Source organism: Megalobrama amblycephala, linkage group LG15 (assembly GCF_018812025.1).
Source record: "Megalobrama amblycephala isolate DHTTF-2021 linkage group LG15, ASM1881202v1, whole genome shotgun sequence".
Taxonomy (NCBI): Eukaryota; Metazoa; Chordata; class Actinopteri; order Cypriniformes; family Xenocyprididae; genus Megalobrama; species Megalobrama amblycephala.
The window spans coordinates 3,867,960-3,891,491 of NC_063058.1; the positions used below are offsets into that span (position 1 = coordinate 3,867,960).

A 23,532-nucleotide genomic window follows, 5' to 3' on the forward strand; every position below is an offset into this window, starting at 1 on the left:
CACACAGACATTATTTTTCTCTCTCTGCTCCTCTGTGTTGTTCTGCATCCATATTGAACAAAACCATCAAAGAGTCTTTTTTTACAGTGTATCTCCATGAAACAGAAAGAAGTTCAACACCTGACTGTCTCAGACTGAGATTCGAATCAGATCATTCTCAATGTTTCAGTCATCTGTCACTTAAAATATGCTCATCAGCTGTTTCAATACATTTTTAAATATATTTGAGCTGCTGTTATTGCAGAAGTAGAGGATTTATCCTGATTATTGTAGTGTGGAGAGTAAGAACAGTGGATAAAGTTTTTGATGAGACTGAATTTGAATGACCTGAACTCATTATTTTCCCTATTGCCATTGCAGATCATGAGAGGTGTTTATTTCACATACAAATGAAAAGTTAAAATAAAGTTATATAATACGCAACCCTGTATCACATGAAATACGTTCTGAGGAAACTATTTTGCAAATCGCAATTACGTTACATGCCAACATATAAGCAGTGCTATTACGTTGGTCCTTAACCTAATAAAGCCAATTTATTGCAGTGCTATTACGTTTGTCCTGAACATAATACATCCAAAGCAGGTTTCTTTTCACACGTAGCAGCTAATGCTGTTCATTTTGTTTTAATTATTTACTCCCTTTTTTCTGATCGGGCTACAAAATATTATTTATGCCAGGGGAGTCAAATGGCGGCACCCAGATAATTTTTATCTGGCCCTCCAACTGGTTTTTGATGTTTAAAACCGCTCGCAATCTGATATCAAAGTCCCCGCAAAGGTTTAGCGTTTTCAGCGGTGAGTTTAACGTTGTTGCAAAGATTTTTCTGATCTCGCCAGAATAATGTGAAACTGCTACGTTTTGGTTGCTATGAACAATATTTTATTTTCTGCATCAAAATAAGGTTTGATTACATTTTAAGCAAAAAAAATATATTTTATTTTCATAATATTCATTCAGTGAATGTACATAATCACTCGCTTGCGCGTTGTTGCAAAGATTTATCTGATCTCGCCAGAATAATGTGAAACTGCTACGTTTTGGTTGCTATTAACAATATTTTGAGTTAGTTTCTGCATAAAAATACGGTTTGATTACATTTTTAGCGAGAAATATATATTCTATTTTCATAATATTCACTCAGTGAATGTCAACCCGTTCTCACTCCTGACCGTTCTCACGCTGAAGAAGTCTCCTTCAGAACACATCGCGATATTTGGCATCAGTTCGCGTGTGCTGGATGTTGGTAAGTAGTCGTAAATACGCTGTTCTAATGTTTGATATAATGTCTTTTCTGTTTGCAGATATTAATCAGATTAACGTTAGCTCCCTCATGTTCAGTCACTGCATTATATCTGTCACCTCCGCTAAGGTTTTGCTTTTCATTGTTTTCTATATTAAATACTAAACTAGGGTGATTAAACACTGTCACGTGACGTGCAATATATTGCACAATATATATAACATATTCATATCAGGTTCAAAGTAGTACAAGTGTAGTTTCAAAATGGTATTTGTTGTAGAAGCACGGTAAAAAACAACACTTACCATGCTTTTTACCACAGTATTGGTAGTTTTAATGTGATTTTTGTTGTAAATACAGAGTAACCACAACACTTATCATGCTTTTAATGCCTAATAATGTTAAATCCAAAAACTGTAAGGTCAATAAGAACTTCTTTCCTATATATATTTATATATAAACCTATATATTATAAATAATGATATTTTCTTTTCTCTTGTTTTAGCTGAAAAGACAAAAAGGGCCTTTTGGAAATGGATGAAGGAGACAGAAAGCTGCAAAGGCAAATAATTGCAATGGTATGTATGTGTTGCTTTTAACCCTTTATCAAACATTTTATCAAGCATTTGTTAAATAGTCTCACAGTAAATTAAAATTAAAGTCAAATCCTGTACATATTTATCACCTTATTTGTAAATCAGTTGTGCCCCTTCTTGGACAGTTGGACGTCCCACACATAAAAGTTTATATTAATTCCATTGAATTCTTTAAAATGATTACAGATTGGGCCCAAAATGTTCCAATGATACATGATGTCTCTCCGCACCTCATAACTACCTCTGTTTGCAAGAGTGGAAATTATCATTTGACTTGTCACATGACATCAGATATTCAATTATTTTGTCATGATCATTTACACTGCTGATAATGTCCTGCTTGCATGTGAAACATGTTATTTATTTATTTTTATTTTTTATTTTTTAAAATATGAATATAGCTTGCTATACTTTTAATCATGGAAATGCCCACACATCAGTGAACTTATTACATAAATGCATTTAACATTTAATTGTGCAACACTCTTTACAGAAGGAAATCCTACGGTTATGTATGAACTCACAACATCATCATCAAGTGCTGTGCTGGGCACATTGGGTAACAAGTGTCCTCCAACGTATCCAATCTGTGACCACATTCTCCACATCTTCCCATGGGACACCGACATTCTTCAGGCCTTCGTTTCCATGTCTTCCCCTGCATTCTCCTGGTGGTGTCCACTTCATATCTGTCTTTGGGTGTTGTTGTTTGGTCATGCTTAGGGTGTGTCCGGGGAGGTGCACCCTTCACTCTGTCACAGTTTTTAAAAGTCTTCACGTGGACTCCTCCTTATGATCTCCTTGAAACGTGCAGAACCAATATTGAAAATAGTAATTTATCTTTTTCCATATTCTTGCCTTTATCAAAGAAGCACCAGTGCTCATCCGGAGTTTTGGTAAAAGTTCTAGTAATGCTGCGACTATAGTCAAATATGTATTTCTGCATGTGTGTATAGCAGGTGTTTGTCCGAACAATTGAAGTTAGTGAGAGTGTTCAGGAAAACCCTCTGAGAACAATCAATATTTATTTAATTCTGTTTGGTGCTGATATAGAGTATTACAGAAATGACACATTGACATTCTGGACATTATTCTGTGAGTTTGTTACCTCTTCATTTAGATGGACTTGAAAATGTCTTGCATTTTGTTTCATTAAACCTTTTATTACAGTGTCACTATAGTAAATGTCCACCTTAACTACATCTATGGTATCATTATATCAGTACCTGGATAATGTAAATGTAACATACCCATGAATGTATTTTATAGAAGCATTTTATTGCTGAAAATATTTAACATTTATAAAATGCATTAACTATTTGAATTTGCCTTTCATTTAGTTACAGTAAAAGTGAACAATAAACACAATATTGTATTGTATTAAAGTTGAGAATGTAAAATGTTATTTTTTTCCCCCTATTCTTTAAAGAAACATATTTTCACATGGAATTTTATCTCATCTCTTGGTTTGTAAAAATAATACTTCATCATATCGATTTGTGTAGTTATATTTCACTATAATAGATTGCCTCTGTAACTGGATATATTTTTTTCTCACAATTAACTGATTTTTATACTGTTGTGCAGTAGTTTGGGGACTACATTTGTCTTTGACACTAAATATTGGAATATGATTACAAAATCGAGTACATTCATTATGCTTTTATTTATATTTATTTTAATTCCAAGAGTTCAAATGGTGAAGAATGGTATAAATAAGTGATTAAATGTATACCTTTAATATACTACATATCTACTGTAAATGTTAGAAGCACTTTAGTAGATGCAATTATATCTCTTTCAAATATATTTATGCATCAGTTTAAAACACAAAGGAGTCTTTCGTTGTAAAATGTGATTTTTATTATATTTAATTAGATTAATTATTAAGGAATCTTTCTCGTCAGCCGGAACCGAAGGAGATCTGTCGTCATTTACCATAAATGGACAAGTAAGCGTGACGCATCTGTTCAGCTGTGTTGTGATTGGCTGTGACTCTATCGCAGAACTCGCTGTGATTGGACTACCTTTCAACCCATATAAAACGGCGCTTTATCTTACAAAGTTTGTTTTAGTGTGAATATTACGTTACTCATACATTAAGTTAACTATAAAGTGTTTCCATGTTGTGAGAAATTACTCCTTTACCGAGATCCCAACCCTAACCCTAGCTTCTCAATGAACTACAGCGCCATGTTTCCCGTTCATTGATAGAATGACAGAGACATATGGGTAATGTAGTTTAAAACGTTTAGTAAAGAAATGATAAATGTTAAAATAATAAGATCTTTAATGGACAACTCGATATCTAAATATGTTTATTGTGCAAACATTTATTACATATATGAGGGACAGGCTGAAATTTAATATTTTACTGTAATCACTATTAAAAAACCTTTATGCCAGCTTTCCATGTATGTCTGAAAACTGTGCCCAACATTATTTAGTAATCATAGCATAAGCAGTTGTCCTGTTGATTTTCTCTTTGATACGCTAACCGGACTTTGAGTTACAACCATTTGAAATGTGCATTTCTTTGCTCTTCCAGGGGCCGGTACTGGCCCCTTGGGGGTGGAAGGGCATTAAAATCTACACAGGTGTGTACTCCTCATCATGGATAACAAACTTTGTTGAATCACATTTAAATATTGCAGTATTTTATCATTTCCTCATTTTCCATTCTAACATCATGCTTGTATAGGTTTTTGATGGGTATTGTGAGACCATCTGATGAAATATGGAAATATTATAACAAAATGTTGTAATACAATAATAATAATAATAATAATAGATTAATTGAATAGTAGTTGATTATTTCTTTGCTTTTTTTTTTGTATGAACACCAATAAATATAATGGATGAACCCACAACAACTTGCCATTATCCAGCTGCCAGTGTTGGCAGTAAACTAAAAACTATTTATATTTACACTTCACTATTACTGTTACACAAGGATAATGCACTATTCAGTAAAATAAGAAACTGTGCCAAAATGTCATTATCACCCCCTCTTCTTGCTCCTCACATGCCTGACATCAGTAATGTCCAGCTGTCATTTTGAATGCAGTAGTAGATGTACCAGAATGATCAACATCGATCTTCTTCAGTTCTGCTTGAAGTGTTTGTATCAGTATAACCCACTGCAGCCTCTCTTTATTCACTTCCCTTTATTTATCTGGAAACTGCCATCCTTGTCACAACATGAAAGTATATGCAACTTTTGGTGCATTGTTGTCCCAAATATCATGAATTAGATCGAAAATATTTATGTAATATATATTTATGTATTAATAAGTAAAACAATCATGGAAATTATATGTCATTTTTTTAAATTATGAAATAAACTTTACTCTACCAAACACCACGTTCACCATAATTTATTACACAACACTTTATTGGAGGATACAGCATAAGGTTGAAATTTGCATAAAGACAAATGAGATTCAAGATAAATAAAAACGTGTCTTCAAAAATACGTTAATGTCATAATAATCCATTCACAGACTTTACTCCTATTGCACAAATGAGCGCCACAGAATCCCATCCAGTCAACTATGATCCAGAAAACAGATTTGATATTGAGTTTAAAATAAAGATTCATTATCACAGCTGAACTGGGTTCTTGCTCTTCCCTGTACACGTCTCTATCATGTTCATGTTCTTCTTCTTCTAAACAGTTTGTTCAGTTGTACTCTACAGTACAACTGATGACCAGAAGATGTGATCACTGATGTGCTGTAGCTTTTTCTCAACCAGAGGAAGAAGTCTTAACATCCCATTGTCAGGCGTTCTTCAGTCCTGGTCTAAAAGTAAAACAAAAAAACACAGACAATTCAAGTTAAGTAGTTTAATGGACAGCCAGGTCAGCTTATGTTCTGCATGATTTAAACAGTGGTGGGCTACTCTGGCCCTCAGCGTCCACGGTCCTGCAGATTTAGCTCCAACCTCAAACCCAACTGCCTATAACTGTCTATAAGTACACCTGAAGACTTTGGTTAAAATTTTCAGGTGTGCTCAATTATGGTTGGAGGTAAACTCTCCACCTCAAAAAGGAGACAGCAAAAGGGCTAGAGTTGCCTGTTCCTGATTTAACTTTACAAAACAGCAGTACATAATATATATATTATAATAAAAATGCAGCACAGACTGTAAGCTAAGTACTGAACAAAAACTGTTTTACCCATATTAACAGCAACCTGTTTTAAAAGATCTTTTAGAAAGGCATGCTCTCTTTTGAGCCTTGATTTCTTTCAGGACAACATACTCTTCTGTTTCTTGTTTCAAGAGCATAATTTGGTCAAAAACCAAGTGATAACCTGTACAATGTAAAATTGTTAAAATACTGCAATAAAAACTTTAAGGCAAGAATTAAGAATAGGCACAGGACTTACCGTACTCATGAAGAAGCCATGGCCATGCATATTTCTGCCTCTTGTGTTCCTCCGTAGCTGCACATCAGTCGTTTTTCCTCTAGGATCTTCTGTTAGTGACTTCACTTGCTATATGTTTTAAAACACAAATACAATGTTTTAGGTCTGTGCAGTATAAGGCCTTATTTCAAGCCAAAAAAACTAGGTATTACACATAATTTAAAGAACATTTACTATTTAATTCCTATTATACTATATTATATTAACTCATTATCTTCCAAAGCTTCCCTGTCTGCTTTTATCTAAAAACAAACAAACAAACAAACAAACAAACAAAAAAAACCAGAAGGAACCGTTTTTAAGAACTTTTTAAGAACTTAATAGTCCTTTGAGAGAACAACATTAAATTCTGTACTACATATTACAGCATTGCCTCAACACAAGACATACCAATGGACTTCTGTCTTCTTTGGGCATGAGATGGTCATGAGATGGTCATGTTCCTTCCTCACCCTAAACAAAGGACTTCGATGAGCTTGTTTTGATATAAGGACTGGTCTTCCTTCTCTGCACAGAAAAACAAGAAAGTCTCTACTTACTCTGTGTGCAATTACTCTTGTTCTTAAAACATACAAATTGAGACAGTTATAAATCAGTTAATTTACCATACCATCCAGGAGAGCATTTGATGAGTAAATACTGATTTAAATATCTAGAAACTTTACCTGGAAAGGGCTGATCACGGCAGGTTTGCAGCGACTCACTAGTAGCTCTTGTGAGGGTCGGCTCTTAAAAGAGCTGTTGAGTTTGATGTTGTAGAGATCCTAAAAAGAAGGACTAAGTAATCTGCAAGTAATCCTGCAAGACAGAAAGGAAGGTAAATTTATTACATCACATTCAAGTTGTCAATTTACACATAACTGTAGGATTTCCTTCTGTAAAGAGTGTTGCATAATTAAATGTTAAATGCATTTATGTAATAAGTTCACTGATATGTGGGCATTTCCATGATTAAACATATGTCTTTAATAGCAAGCTATATTTATATTTAAAAGAATAAATAAAAAAATAACATGTTTCACATGCAAGCAGGACATTATCAGCAGTGTAACTGATTAGATATTGAATAGACATCAGATATTCAATTATTTTGATTATGACAAAATAATTGAATATCTGATGTCATGTGACAAGTCAAATGATAATTTCCACTCTTGCAAACAGAGGTAGTTATGAGGTGCGGAGAGACATCATGTATCATTGGAACATTTTGGGCCCAATCTGTAATCATTTTAAAGAATTCAATGGAATTAATATAAACTTTTATGTGTGGGACGTCCAACTGTCCAAGAAGGGGCACAACTGATTTACAAATAAGGTGATAAATATGTACAGGATTTGACTTTAATTTTAATTTACTGTGAGACTATTTAACAAATGCTTCATAAAATGTTTGATAAAGGGTTAAAAGCAACACATACATACCATTGCAATTATTTGCCTTTGCAGCTTTCTGTCTCCTTCATCCATTTCCAAAAGGCCCTTTTTGTCTTTTCAGCTAAAACAAGAGAAAAGAAAATATCATTATTTATAATATATAGGTTTATATATAAATATATATAGGAAAGAAGTTCTTATTGACCTTACAGTTTTTGGATTTAACATTATTAGGCATTAAAAGCATGATAAGTGTTGTGGTTACTCTGTATTTACAACAAAAATCAAATTAAAACTACCAATACTGTGGTAAAAAGCATGGTAAGTGTTGTTTTTTTACCGTGCTTCTACAACAAATACCATTTTGAAACTACACTTGTACTACTTTGAACCTGATATGAATATGTTATATATATTGTGCAATATATTGCACGTCACGTGACAGTGTTTAATCACCCTAGTTTAGTACTATTTAATATAGAAAACAATGAAAAGCAAAACCTTAGCGGAGGTGACAGATATAATGCAGTGACTGAACATGAGGGAGCTAACGTTAATCTGATTAATATCTGCAAACAGAAAAGACATTATATCAAACATTAGAACAGCGTATTTACGACTACTTACCAACATCCAGCACACGCGAACTGATGCCAAATATCGCGATGTGTTCTGAAGGAGACTTCTTCAGCGTGAGAACGGTCAGGAGTGAGAACGGGTTGACATTCACTGAGTGAATATTATGAAAATAGAATATATATTTCTCGCTAAAAATGTAATCAAACCGTATTTTTATGCAGAAACTAACTCAAAATATTGTTCATAGCAACCAAAACGTAGCAGTTTCACATTATTCTGGCGAGATCAGATAAATCTTTGCAACAACGCGCAAGCGAGTGATTATGTACATTCACTGAATGAATATTATGAAAATAAAATATATATTTTTTGCTTAAAATGTAATCAAACCTTATTTTGATGCAGAAAATAAAATATTGTTCATAGCAACCAAAACGTAGCAGTTTCACATTATTCTGGCGAGATCAGAAAAATCTTTGCAACAACGTTAAACTCACCGCTGAAAACGCTAAACCTTTGCGGGGACTTTGATATCAGATTGCGAGCGGTTTTAAACATCAAAAACCAGTTGGAGGGCCAGATAAAAATTATCTGGGTGCCGCCATTTGACTCCCCCTGGCATAAATAATATTTTGTAGCCCGATCAGAAAAAAGGGAGTAAATAATTAAAACAAAATGAACAGCATTAGCTGCTACGTGTGAAAAGAAACCTGCTTTGGATGTATTATGTTCAGGACAAACGTAATAGCACTGCAATAAATTGGCTTTATTAGGTTAAGGACCAACGTAATAGCACTGCTTATATTAGGTTAAGGACCAACGTAATAGCACTGCTTATATGTTGGCATGTAACGTAATTGCGATTTGCAAAATAGTTTCCTCAGAACGTATTTCATGTGATACAGGGTTGATAATACATCTATAATTGAAACAGCATTGATCAAACAGGCTGCCACGTGTAACATGACCACGAGTGCAGTTATACTGAATATCAGCACGGCTGTGATTCTACCATAGACATGAAGAGCAGCACGACTGAATGTCATATATTACTTTTATATAACAGCTATATTCTATAAGCAAGAACTTTCTAACTTACCTTTCAGATTAAATCTGATTAGTTAGTTTGCATATTTTCCCATGACATCTGGTGAAAGAAACCACTTCTTTCAATCCTGGAGTGAGAGAAAACACATTAAAAACATCCATTTCTGCTTCACTCCACATCGCTCTCATACTCTGATCTGAAACACAAACAATAAAACATCCCAGTGCTGCCGTAATTACAGTTTTTTTTTTTTGTTTTGCAGTTGCTAAGAAGCATTGTTCAATACCGAAACCACATTTTCAAAACTCTTCACACAGTCAGAGAAACAGAAGTCAATGCAGACCAAACTGTGAACCATTTTTCATTGCTTTCAGACAAAATGCATTCAGTGACCACACTTTTCAAAATTCAGGAACTCTTTTCCCATTCGTACTCCACTATGTATTTTCAGCACATTTTTCTAATGCTAACACACTGCATTCAAAATGATTAAAAACACATTCAAAACAGAATGATGGCAAATTCTGAGCATTTATGCAGTAATTATTTTAAAATATTCTCAATTTTATAGCCAAAAATTAAAAAAAAAATCATATTTTTGAGTATTGATGTGATGTTGATGAGAACTTGTGGGCAAATGGAAGAGAGAGAGCAGACTAGAACATCACTGTAATTTACTGTAATGAACAACTACACATGTTGTTACAGTAAAGTGTAGAATGTATTTTATTTATTCTTTTATTATTATCATTGCAGCCCTGGAGTTTTTTCCCTCTTTTCTCACCTTTTGGTTATAATTTCCATCAAATTTTCATATATAAAAAAAAAAAAAAAAAAAAAAATGATAGTTTGATTAATTTCTGATTCATTCGTGTTACAAATGCTTTCAATAAAGTGAAATTGTGTTACATTATTCTATATGAAGAACTGATTTATGTGGAAAATCATTGAAACTTTAAAACAGAAAAGTTCAGTAATTATGTAATGCTTCCTGTTGTTAGTGTGTTTTAGGTCAGTGTGTTGTGAATGAAATGTGTGTTTCTGAATGAGTGTTCTGTTGGTCTGAGTGAGTTTTGTAGGTGAGATTAACTGTTCATGCTGGTAATGCAGACTGTGTGAAGAGTTTTGAAAATGTGGTTTCGGTATTGAACAATGCTTCTTAGCAACTGAAAAAAAACTGTAATATCAGCACTAATGGTTATTTCATTTAAAAATAAACAACTATAACACCAATCAGACATAACATTATGACACTGACAGGTGAAGTGAATAACACTGATCATCTCTTCATCAGCGCACATGTTAGTGGGTGGATATATTTGGCAGCAAGTGAACATTTTGTCCTCAAAATTGATGTGTTAGAAGCAGGAAAGATGGGCAAGCGTAAGGATTTGACAAGGGCCAGAGAGTGCCCAAGAAAAGCTCAGAATCAAAAGAGCAGAGAATAAAAGAGACAGAGCAACAGTTACATTCATCTTTTATCCCTTCCTTGACCATGTGACTGAAACCCAAATGTGAGACATTCAAACTGACCAATCAGAAGATTAAACTTCCCCCACTGTACTAAAGGTGTGACCATTTGTAGACCCCGATGTACACACATCTTGGCCTACAGGCCTTGATCACATTTGTGTCTTTCAAATGGCCCTTATATCAAGAGAGAGGGGCCTGAAACAGTAAAGCAAATGTCTTTGTTCATTTTAAAATATCTACAAATATCATTAATATTAACTAATTATTAATATATACTAAATTAATTAACATCAAAGTACTATAATAAAAGTTTTAAACTGCAAAAGTAACAAATATAAAAAATCAATCAATCAATAATCTTCTGTATCACAGCAGCTTTTCATCAGATGTGCTTCAGTAATTTCCACAGTCGCTTTTGGATCATGCAGGTTTTCCTGAACTTTGGTGTGTATTACGAGGAACAAGAGAACAACGAGAAAGAGAGAGTAAGAGAGTAGAGAGTAAGAGAGTAAGAGCTCCAAGAGTTCAATCCACAAAACTATTAATGATCCGCTGGATTCAGAAAACAGGTCACGTCTGTGAGCAGTTGTGTTTGTGTGAATGTATGAGGGTGAGTGTGGTCTGAAACAAAGACAAATTATGAAAATTAGACACAAATATGAACAATCCTTCTGTTAAACTGTTACAGATATTAAACATTTATCATCATAAACATAAATGAATAAAGAACAATCAGCCATCATGTGAAATTCATTGACACTTCCACAAATATCATGTAGTGTGACAAAGTAATCTTGATCTGGTAACAGATTAACAGTTAGACATTAATATATCAATAAAGTGTATGGAGTATCAAACACATGCACTGCGTCTGAAATCACACTCTCTTCAGTAGGTAATTATTTTGAACAAGTAATTACTTCATGACCACTAAAGTATGTTCTGTATAGTGTGAGTGTGTGTATGAATGTAATCTGGACAAACTACATCAGAAGTAGTAGATCATCCGGTACTTTTATAAATACTGTGAATTCAGACGTAATTTTGTCACTTACTGTTTATGACCTCCTAAGTATGTGATTTCAGATGCAGCCACAGTCTTAAAGGAAATGTGTAGAAAATATAAAAGACATGTGATCCTCTAGTGGTGAAGTGTGGAAGTGCAATTAAAGGGATTGACTTTCCTACAGTAAATAATACAATATTGTAGTGTAAAATTTTGCAGGGATGAGCACCACTCACATTTTCTCCAGATTTTAGTCCAGTTTAGTAAGGCATTAGATAAGATTGTATGTTACATGTTTACTAAACACATCATAATAAATAAAGTCTCTGAAAGGTTTGATACACCATTGTGTTGTTTGTGATCCTCCATCAGCAGCTGCAGTATCTCTCAGCTGTATCAGTGCATCACTGTGACGTCTGACTGACCGAGGTTTTTGTACCTCTTTATCACTGTGTGAACCAAGGTTATAATCGTTAACGAAAACGAACGAAAAAACGAAAACTAGGTGGGAAAAAACATTGTCGTTAACTGAAATAAAATAAAAACGAGGCATTACAAAAAAACGATAACTAACTAAAACTGCAATGTGTGTTTGGCAAAACTAACTAAAATAAAATAAAATTATAGATTAAATGTCCTTAGTTTTCGTCTTTATCAATGTCTTTCATAGAGCAAATAACGTTCAGCTGCATTTCCTTTCCCTGCGTCTATCACATACACGCGCGCGCGCACACACACACACACACACACACACACACACACACACACACACACACACAGCCCCTCCCGTCAGTGCACACCGCGTCTCCATGAGAACGAGTGTTCGACTTTGAAAGCAAGTTCGCTAAAGGTTGGTATCTCGTGAACACCTTTACACAAACACACATTAAAAAGTGGTATAAAAATATTTTTAATTCTGAATATAACTTTGTCAGCGTGTTAATGTCGACGCGAGAAGCGATTGCTACTATAGCAAGTTAACTAGTCGCAAGTTTGAGGTAAAATGCACTTGGGTTGTCGATGTCAAAACACTGTATAAGCTGTGATTCAAATATTAAATAATGTAATTTGTTTACTCTTACACTGAATGTTTGCTGCTTCAATCCAAATGTGTTTGCATAGTTCACCCAAAATGAAAATTACTGTTAGAAAAAAATCAAGTTTACAGAGTTTTAGTGTCACTGAAGGTAAACCTGCGTTGCTCATGGTGGTTAACGTTAACGCTGAATGGCAACAAGGATTGCACTATGGACTATTGTACCTTTTGTATGTTTTCATTTTTTTTAACTGTATTTTATTTTTTATAACGAAGCTGCGATGTCACATTTCCGCTGCTTTGTTGTGTGTACGTGAGGCGCAGGCGCGATCAAACAGCTGTCTTTGCAGGGGACTTGCCTCATCGTCATGGCAACGGTTCGTAGTCAGGTCAGATTAGGTCAGAGTTGGTTGCCGTTTGTTGGATGCTCAGACTACCAAACTAACGCCGATTAAACATGTTCAGTCGGGTGAAAACCGACTCAGACCAACGCCGGGTATCAGGGTTATCACACCGATCCAACAAACTCCAACAGACGAGTTTGTTGGCGTTTGTCGGTGCGGTGTGAATTGGCCTTTACACTGAATGTTTGCTGCTTCAATCCAGACGAGTAGGCTTTTGTAAATTTAGTAACTGTTATAGGGTGTGAAAATTGTACAGCTGTGGTATTTGTATAGGGTGTGAATTCTGTATAGAAGATGTGTAGATTTTTGGTAGATTTTTTGGCATTTTTCTGAAGGTGTCACACACACACTAAAAAAATTGAAAAGCTGTATTTAAAGGTTGTTTTTTTTTTTTTTTTTTTGTTATTTGTCATGTTCTTTTCTCAGATTGAGCTCCCTGACAATCTGACAGAAATGTCTTGTTGTGGCTCAAAAATGGGTTGAATACATGCGGTTCATGTATGTCTTCTTTAGTCTGTTGGCTCTTTAGGTTTTTACTGGCACACGTCACTTACACATTTTGCACTTACTGCTGAGAGTGTTGAGACTGTTTACATATTTGTGCCCATATGTACATTTTATGTACTGGTTTTATTTTTGAATGAATATTTTCTAAAATTATATGATGTTTTTGTTGAGTTATTATTACACAATACTTTTTCTGACCTTTTTGAATCTTGCCCCTGACAAATAACCCAAATTACAAAAAAGACTAAAACTAACACTAAAACTAATAAAAACTAAACTAAAACTAAGCATTTTCAAAAAATAAAACTAAACTAAACTAGCAAACCCACTTTAAAAACTAATTAAAACTAAACTGAATTTGAAAACAAAAAGTCAAAACGAAATAAAAATAAAAACTAATGAAAAATGCAAAACTATAATAACCTTGGTGTGAACACATCACCACTGTGTCTACTCTGACAGTAATAATCTCCTGTATCTTCAGTCTGGACTCCACTGATGGTCAGAGTGAAATCAGTTCTGGATCCACTGCCACTGAATCTAGATGGAGTGTTTGAAACTCTTTGGTTTGCAGAATGAAACATGAGTTTAGGAGCTTCTCCAGGTTTCTGCTGGTACCAGGCCATACAAGTATATGAACCTGTACAGTAATTGCTCACTTCTGTGTTTGTTTTGCAGTTTATAGTGACAGATTCACCAATCTGAACCGTTTTTACAGAAGGGGTTTGAGTCATAGTCACCTGTCCACTGAAACCTGTTAGAAAAAGCAGAATATTTGTATAAGATTCACTGTTGATGATATTATATTTTAAATAAGAAAAATATTGAAACATTTACCTTGAATAAACAGTGTGAGAGTCCAGATGAAGAAGGTGATTGTGTTCATTGTTGTTCTTTTGTCTTGTGTGATGATGAAGATTGTGTTCTGTTCTGCTCTCAGTCATGAAGTGTTAAACTCACAGCACTATAAACACTCTCAGAGCACTGAAGCATGAGTGACAATGCAAACAAGTGGGCAGGATTTACAACAGACAAACTAATAAACTCTCTACATATAAGATTTAGTATTTCTACTGACTGTAAGTAACTTTACAACTACATGTCAACTTATTCTACTTACCAGATCCCAAACCTAACACTCTTCTACAGTCTACTAATACTAATGTAATGAGAGTTAGTCGACATGTAGTTGAAAAGTTACTTATAGTAAGTAGAATATCAAAAGTGGACCATCGAAATAAAGTGCAACCTAAGATTTTACATTCAGATTGATGATGTTGAATCATTTTGTAATAATTGTACATATTGATTAATTGTATAATATTTTTAATTTAAATTTTTAATTGTGAGATGTTTTTATGTTTGACAGTCTGATGAGACACTAGTCTTTGACTTTATATGAACATCTCTCAGTGTGGATGAAGCATTTTCAGCTTTCAGTGCCGCTGTAGAGATAATCTATTCACTCTCATGATTCATTTATATAAGGTGAATATTTCTGATAATATGTGACCAAGATAAAGTGAGCAGAATTCAGCTGGTCATGTGATCTCAACATAGTGGCCACCATAAGGAGGACAAAAGATTTTTCTAGGCCATTGAAATGACTGGAGAATCAAGAGTGTAGATCATTTTAAACATATTCGTCAAACATAATAATTATTTATTTATGAACACATTAATGTACTTCATCGTTAACAACATGATAACAATGAGAAATCAAGTACTAAATAAATCAATTTTACTGTATTTAGAGTAAACCAGAAAGAACGTCCATTATTGCAGGGTTGCCAACTCTCACGCATCTGGCGTGACACTCACGCTTTCAGCATCAATCTCACGCTCTCACGCACACGCAAGAAATGTCACGCCAAAATCCATTTTTCTCCCCTCTCAATCCGTTACTTTCTGTTGATGACTAGACCACAGCGTATTAATGACAGGAGAGGAGTTTAAGGCCCACAGCTGTTACATCTCCCTACAAGGTTCTCACTGCAGTATTCTCTGATCGTTGATTAGCTGAAAACCTTGCACCTGATACGTCAGTTGCGTGTGAGAAGTTCAGAGAGTTCGGAACTGTAGGGTCGGAGTCGGAGTCGGCACGTGTGAAAGTTTGGAAGACAATCAAGGTAAGCAAATAATAAAATGGTGAGCCTTGTCACTACAGACGTAGCCTTGCCTAATCAGTCTGTGTGCCGAGACTAAGTTACAGACTTCAACTATAGTTGCAAATGTTGTCTGACGTGCGTTATGATGTGGGCTAGCTAAATTGCTCAATAAAAATAGTCTCATGTAGGGTCCGAAATTAACACCCGCCAAGCGCCAAATGCGGGTAGATTTTCCGTTTGGCGAGCAAATCTCAAAAGGCTATCCGCCACACTGGCGGGTTAATGTTCATACCAAAATATGAAATTTTCAGCGCGCACGAGCAGAGAGAGAGAGAGAGCCCCGGCCGCGCGCGCGCACTCAATATTCAGAGCAGCCAAAGCGTCAAGCTTCCCCGTACTTTTTGACAAGCGTCTTTGACAAAGCGGCCAGAGCTTCTTTGCAGCTCAAGTCGGCGGCGGTGTGTACGTACAGTTAACGCTCTATTTGTTGACGGCGCTGAGGAAAAGGATATGTGAAGCTCCTGCCACTGGAAGAAGCGGTCGCCGCCCATTTGTGGCCGTGCACCCATCAAAGCCGCGCAGAACGTCTTCAGCACTCCCGGATCGTGCACACTCCGCCGCTGGCCAGGCTGCTTCTGCTTTACACACCATGGCCGTTATTTTCTCGAGAAAAGGAGTTTTCTCATAGCGTTTGCAACGCAATACTCGTTCCCTTATCTCTCAGGGAACCGAGGTTACGTATAACCGAGTACGTTATATACGTTTTGTTATATAGGCCTAACAACCGATATGACAACTTTAGCACATTTATCAGCTATACATTCATTCAGTGTTTTCCATTAATGACCCTCTGCTGCCGCCACCGTTTCATAATGAACTGAAAATGTAAAACATACTACGTTTGCCAACGAACTAAAATCGAAACTGTGATATGGCTTTGTGCCTTTATAAAACAGCAAAAGACAGTATGTGCTGCGTGTTTTAAAGAGAAGTGAGCGCATTTGCGCACGCGATCAGCTGGTATTGTAAAAAAAAAAGTATTGTAAAAAAAAAAAAAAAAATGTTTGAACCCTTTTTAATGCCCAGGTACAAGTCAATGCTGTTTCTTTGTTCAATTTGCACACTGTACATGGGTTGAAGCACTTAATTTTGAGTTTCCAGAGTGCACCAGATTCATGCATTTAACCTTAAAATGTACAAAATTTTCTTCCGGACCCCCCTAGCGGAGGTACATCCAACAAAGTTTTACAAATTACAGTGTCAAATAATGTACATTTTCTAAACAAGAATACGACAACAAAAGCTCCTTTCAAGTCAGTAAAGCTATTAATAGAAAATTGAAATGTCTTTGGACAAAAATAGATTTGGGCTAAGCCCCGAATGTTTACAATGTCTGGCTCCGCCCCTGTCAGGTAACAAAACTGACAAAAAATAAAATAAATTATTTAACCCCAATGATACTAAGTAAACATGGACTGACATTGATTTTTAAAATTAGGGTTACCAAACATTTTCTCCACGCACATGCGCAAACTGAAATTTTTACAAAGTCTCACTCCAGCCAAAGTCCCAAAGTTGGCAACCCTGTTATTGTCTTTTGATCAATGTTGACATGTTGCTCTCTGGGAAATATTTTCATGTTGCCTGTTTTTCCCACATTTTCCACATGTATGAAGTTCATCAGGTCTCATAATCAGGTCATGTGACACTAGATTAAACATGTAAATATGAAATGTTCAGAATTATTGATTAATTTATTTGAAGCTGCAGGTTTTTCTGTGAATCATGATGATTGAGCTTCATGTGAAGAACAGAAGATCATTATGAGAAACTCCACAACACTGCACAACAATGAAGGTCTGTAGTAATGATAAACTGAGTTCCTTCAGTGTATTTAATAAATGTGTTTCAGTTTTACTCCAGTTTGATTTTCCACCACCATTTTACATTCTGACGACCCCCGACCTTCTTGACGTGATGACGTAGAGACAAAGTAATCGGTTTTTATTTTGTTCGGTTTATAGAAAGGTTCATCCCACACCTCTCAAACCGATTACAATTTCATTCATTTTTATTCCGATTGAGGTGTTTATATGGAGCATTTTCATTCGGAGTGGACTTTTAAACCGATCACAATGCTCCATGTGATCGACCTACTGTTATATCAGCACACGACAAGAGAATGAATGAGAAATATAGGATATGAAGTCAAACTGAATCATGTCTATTGTAAATGAGATCAATAAAATTTTCAACTGATTATGACTGTTTTTCCAGTGATAACAAAAATCATTTAGTCCAAACTGAATGTCTGGGTGTTGAGAAGATGTGAGTTTCTTCTAATATCAGTGTGTTGAAGTGTTGTTTCTCTCTCTCTGCTGGAGTTTGTGTTCACTCGAGTGGAATAGAGGTTTTTGTACGACCGTTTCATTAGATTGTATCACTGTGGTGGACTTTCGGTGGAGGAACTAAACTGGTTGTCAAATGTAAGTCTTTTAATTAACTATTAAAAAAAAAAAAAAAAAAAAATACAATTTACATTTCAGGAAGTGTTGAAACAAGAACAGCATTTATTAGAAATAATGGTTATTAAATATTGTGGAGAAACATTACTTGAATTCATGCATTTATGTATAATGTGTTATAAAGGTATTCATAATATAGATTTTAATGCTTTTTATCTTTTCATAAATTATTGTAACCAAAGGTAAAATTCATTATATCTGCAAGTTCCTTGTTACATCTGAAATTGGTTGTTTCTCATGTGTTTTAATACATTATACTTTCCAAAGGTGTAACAATGAATAGAGAAGTATTATAATGTGTCATTATTTTGGTTATAATTATTCATGAGATCATACATTCATTATAATGTGTATAACAATCCTTAATGAATGCATTAAAATACTTTTATAATGTATTGTGTATGAAGGCTTTAAGTAAAGTGTTACTGATATTGTTTTATAATTATTTAATCTAAAATAATGAAACTGTCATATTTATTCATTCAGAAGAACAGCATAAATCCTTTCAACAACAACAAAAAAAAACTAAATACTGAATCTCTTTTGCTCGTGTTGTGCTTATTATTCAATGTTTTTAATGCATGTACAGCTTATACAAAATATACATATGTTTAAAAATGTTTAATTTATTGTTTTCTAGTTCTTATCAGTGATATAATTTTCATTTTGTCTGAGCTTTAGTCAAACTTTGAAATTGAGTTACATTTTGAGTTGAATTTCTCACTTAAGTAAAAATGTAAATTATATTGGGATGTAAAAACTGCTGGAATTAAATCAGTCAGTGTCTCAGTATGTTTAGTTTGATTTCTGAGGTTTGATTTAAATGTATATAGTGATTGTGTAGTTTGAGGTCACCGAGGGGGTCGTGACCAGCGCGGAGAGCCAGCGGGACGGCCGCTACAGCCGCAGTAGCGTCCTGACCCTCAGCAAAGCACGCTGGGAAGAGGGAGAGGTGTATGTCTGCAGAGTAACACATGATGGAGCTCCTCATGAGGTCTCGTTCCACAAGAGCTCTGAGTGCTGATGTTTCTCTCCTGAAGATGAGCCGTATCTGAGTGTCCTGTGTCAGGCAGGATTCACATGAGTCTAGTGCTGCAGCTGTAGTGATTTACAACTCAATACTGAAAGAGAGCTGGCGTGTCAAAGCACTGTGTGATCTTTCAATCTGCTGTAACATTCAATAAAGCTTCTCAACAAGTTCACTTTGTGTCTGACAACATCATTCAACTAACAGATGAAGATGCAGGCGCTTTTCACAAGCTTGATGTAGCAGGAAATAAAGTCAAATAAAGCTCTTGGGGTTTGAACATGGTCTCTGGAGACAGAGCTGCTCTATTCTGAGAGGATCACAATCACTCCACCCTGACAATGCAAATGGCTTTTCAGTCTCACTGTTTGATTGGTCACATGATCTGGACTGTGTGATGGAAATATTTTATGTCGACATGAAATGTACAGAAAATGCAGACTAAGGATGCTCAGGTCAAAGACCAGTCACATGATTAGCTTAGATCATTACAAACCAATCACCAGAACAAATCACAGTGATGAAGACATTGATTTTTACTCAACTGTAAGACTTAAATGTGCATGTATCTTTCTATTCATTGAGACTTATTCTGTTGTTGTGACGAGTGACCTCCCGGCCGTAAATAAAACTTAATTTCTACAAAGATCAACTTGGAAGTCGTGTCAGGTATATGCTGCGCAGCTAAGGAATAGAAGTACTAAAGATTCTATGCTCAAAAGACCACAGCAGAGACAGTGATAGTGTTGGAAGACTATAGAGTCGCCCTCGGGGTGAGGCTGTAATACTCTGAGTTAGTATTAATGATCCTGTGTCGGACCAGCGTACACCTGAGAAGGACAGTGAGAGTGTATAGATGCTAAAGACCTGTGTGCTCATGTGTGATTAAGGTAGTGATAGTAGCTTCTTGACGGGACGCCGTCACCTTACTTCGGGAAGGGAAGTACCTCGAAGTATTGGAAATGTATTAGAAGTATTCGAGAAGGGAATTACCTCAAGATACTGTAGTATTACTGAGTATTATATATATTATATTGACAACTGGAGGTTGTTTGAATTGTCAGTTGTGAAGTCAGATCAGCATTGGGAATTTCCACAACAACTGGAACACACCAGTTTCACTTCTGCTGAAAATGTCACGATGAAAATAGATACATGCAAATGTCATGAAAATCAACTGAATTCAGTCTGTTCAGTTTGATTGACAGGGATCATATATTGCACCTAAAACATGATGATCATATTAAACACTGACTCATTCTCTTCAGAAACACAAGATTGATGTTGATTTAGATGATCTAGTGTTATTAGTGTTTGTCTGTGATCAGTGTTGTGTGTGATTGTGTTGTATGAGCAGCTGCAGCTGAAAGTCATGTTTGTTGGTTGATGAAGAAGAGCTCTTGATCATGTCATGTTCAATTCATAGAGCCATAAACACATTCAGAGCAGTGAAGCATGTGCCACTCATGTAAAACACCCTCTGAATGCAAAAGACAGAAGAGAGATCAGGACGATATATACTCAGAGTCCAATAGTTTTACTGACAGGGTTAAAAGAAAGGCTTTACATCACCAAATCACAGTAACAGTAAATATACAGAGTCAGACACACATTCACACATCATTCTCTACAGGACACAACTGAATAATTCCTGCTGTATCAGTATCAATGATCTTGCTGCTCAACATTCAAACACTTGTCTATCGTTTGCTGTAGCAGTGCAGTGTACTTTCAGAAAACCTCCACCTCCCCCAGCTCCACCTGTCCAGATCTGCTATGGGGTGATTCATGTTTGTTCATACAGCAGCAGCATGTTGTGTGTGTGTTGGCAGTGGGAAGTTCTGTACTCTACAGCAGATATAATCAACAACAGCAGACCAAACACATGAACATTGTCATATTCATTACCATCACAAACTCTCCAAGAATTGACATGTCAGAAATCTAGTTCAGTCATGAAACTGAAGATGGCACAGGCTTTGATCGGTCCTTTACATGCAGACTGTAAGCAATCACATCAATACCAAATGACTCAGGCTGATTGGTCTCTGCTGATCCTGCAGCCAATGAGATCCCTTCTCAACATTCAATAGTCTGGTTCAGTGTTTGCTGTAGGCTAGCCCTGCAGCGCGACAAGAGTTCCTCAGAAATTCAAACACTTAAGAGAAGTCAACAATGTTTTACCATTTCAAATACAATGTTGAATGGTCTGATGTATCATTGCATAAAAAGCCAAACATACACATGTTCAAAATGTTTGCTGTAGTGATGAGAGAAATTAAGTTTTTTAAAACTTTGAATCAACCATTGTTTCGCAAAATGATTCACTGCTGGTCAGAAAAGTGTAAATATAATGAAAACTCAGCCAAACATTCATAAAAACACCTTTTACAAACAAAATGCAAATGTTTTATTGAAGTTGTTCAATTTCAAATCATCTAATTACATATGAAGTTTCTTCATAATACATGTTATTTTATTAAATTATAGGGCTTGTTTGTTTGTTTTTATGTAACCCTTGGGGGTCCCTGATAATATATCCATCATGAAATGTGGATAAACAGAAAAGGCTGCACCCACTCCAGCCCCTCATTTCATTGAACAGATGTGTCATATCCCTCGTATTATCTTTGGGGTCTATTTGACCCCACGCAATGTTTAACGCCTCTAAAAATATGGTTGACATCTTTTTTTTTTTTTTTGCTTCATATTCGAAGACTTTTCGCCATTTAATGGGGACAACTAGGTAAACATAATTTTTTTCATGATGACATATTTTCAGTGTCCTGTACACGGTCCTATACACATCGGTGATCCTTGGGGTCAATTTGACCCCAGGCTCATTTATCTGTATAAAACATATTAGAATTATAAACATTTTACACATATTTGTTTTGGATAATACTGAGGTCATTATAAAATGCAATTTTATAATCTACAAACAACTTTCATCTGCTTTAGGGCCCTAACCTATCTTAACCATACCTGAAGTATTACAAGAAACACTGTCACCGGGGGGGTGGGGGGTGGTTGTCTGTTTGGGAGTGCAGCATGCCCAGGCAGCTCTTGAGGGGGCTGCCCGCGTGCACTGTGAGCAGTTTCCGCTGAGGATGCTGCGCTCCCGCCGAGCCCTCTTCAAGGAGGGTGGCTCGGTTCGCGTGTCTCAGGGCTCGGGCCCCGCTTCTGCTGAGGTAGGGCGGCATCTTATGTCCTGGGGCTCGCAGATGGATGTAGCAGCGGGGTTAGAGTCGGGCCCAGCCTTATCTCTGCCCTCACCTGCTGCATCCGTTGTGTCAATTCGGAGGCAGGAAGCATGCGTTGCGGTTTCTTCCTCTCCTGTTGACACCATCACTCTAATGCCGTCCAGTTCTGAGGAGCTGGATGTTGTTAGTGTTGCAATGGGAGAGACCAACAACTCGCGACTTCCCTCTCCCGCGAGTGAGGAGCTTATGGAGGTGCTTACTCGTGCTGTCGCCAAGCTTAACATTGACTGGCCAGCTGAGCAGCAAGAGCAGCAGTCAAAAAGTAAGCTTGATGAGCGCTTCCTGCCATCGAGATCTGCTCAACCTCCACGTCGGCACTGCCGTTCTTTCCCGATCTCCACACTGAGGTGTCGAGATTGTGGAAGAGACCGGTATCATCCCGTGTTTTCACCCCTCAAACCTCCACCTACAGTAATGTGGTTGGTATGAGAAAACACGGGTATGGAGCAATGCCAAGAGCGGAAGAGACGCTTGCGATCCATCTCTCTCCGCAGGCGGCATCGTCTCTTAAAACCCTGACATTGCCCACTAAGCCACTGAAAACCACCTCAGCGCTAGTGGGCGAAGCGCATTTGGCAGCAGGTCAGGCGGCAGCATGCTTGCACACTATGGCAATCATTCAAGCATACCAAGCCGACCTGCTGAAGGACCTGGGCAATAGTGACGAAGTGAGGGCGGAGTTCATTCATGAGCTCCGCCAGTCAGCAGATTTAGCCCTCCGTGCCACCAAGGAGATGGCCAAATCCATCGGCCGCTCTATGGCAGCCCAGGGGCCCGTTCTTCGTACGTCGCTAACTCAGTTAGCTGGATTTGATTGTTGACGATTTGGCATGATCTTGGATCGTTTGGTTCTTCGAAGCTCATCCTAGACTTGCTGTCATAGCAACAGGTCCGTAAGCTCAAACCTGCT

At 36.4% G+C, this 23,532-nt stretch overlaps 2 long non-coding RNA genes across 4 annotated transcripts; one reads left to right on the top strand and one right to left on the bottom strand.

The window, feature by feature from the left end:
- Positions 1–399: 399 nt before the first annotated feature.
- LOC125246673 lies at positions 400–3,159 on the top strand. 2 transcript variants are annotated; one of them, XR_007179925.1, is made up of 4 exons: positions 400–797; positions 1,145–1,246; positions 1,749–1,821; positions 2,333–3,159. It is a non-coding gene; the product is annotated as an uncharacterized LOC125246673 (long non-coding RNA). The 2 variants fall into 2 exon arrangements; XR_007179924.1 differs by lacking the exon at positions 400–797 and having other exon boundaries at positions 1,070–1,246.
- A 2,042-nt stretch (positions 3,160–5,201) lies between these two features.
- LOC125246668 lies at positions 5,202–8,860 on the bottom strand. Of its 2 annotated transcripts, XR_007179913.1 has the most exons (7): positions 8,723–8,860; positions 8,274–8,375; positions 7,695–7,767; positions 6,935–7,067; positions 6,660–6,776; positions 6,231–6,338; positions 5,202–5,642 (listed from the first exon to the last, which is right to left on the bottom strand). It is a non-coding gene; the product is annotated as an uncharacterized LOC125246668 (long non-coding RNA). The 2 variants fall into 2 exon arrangements; XR_007179912.1 differs by lacking the exon at positions 8,723–8,860 and having other exon boundaries at positions 8,274–8,448.
- Between the last annotated feature and the right edge of the window lie 14,672 nt (positions 8,861–23,532).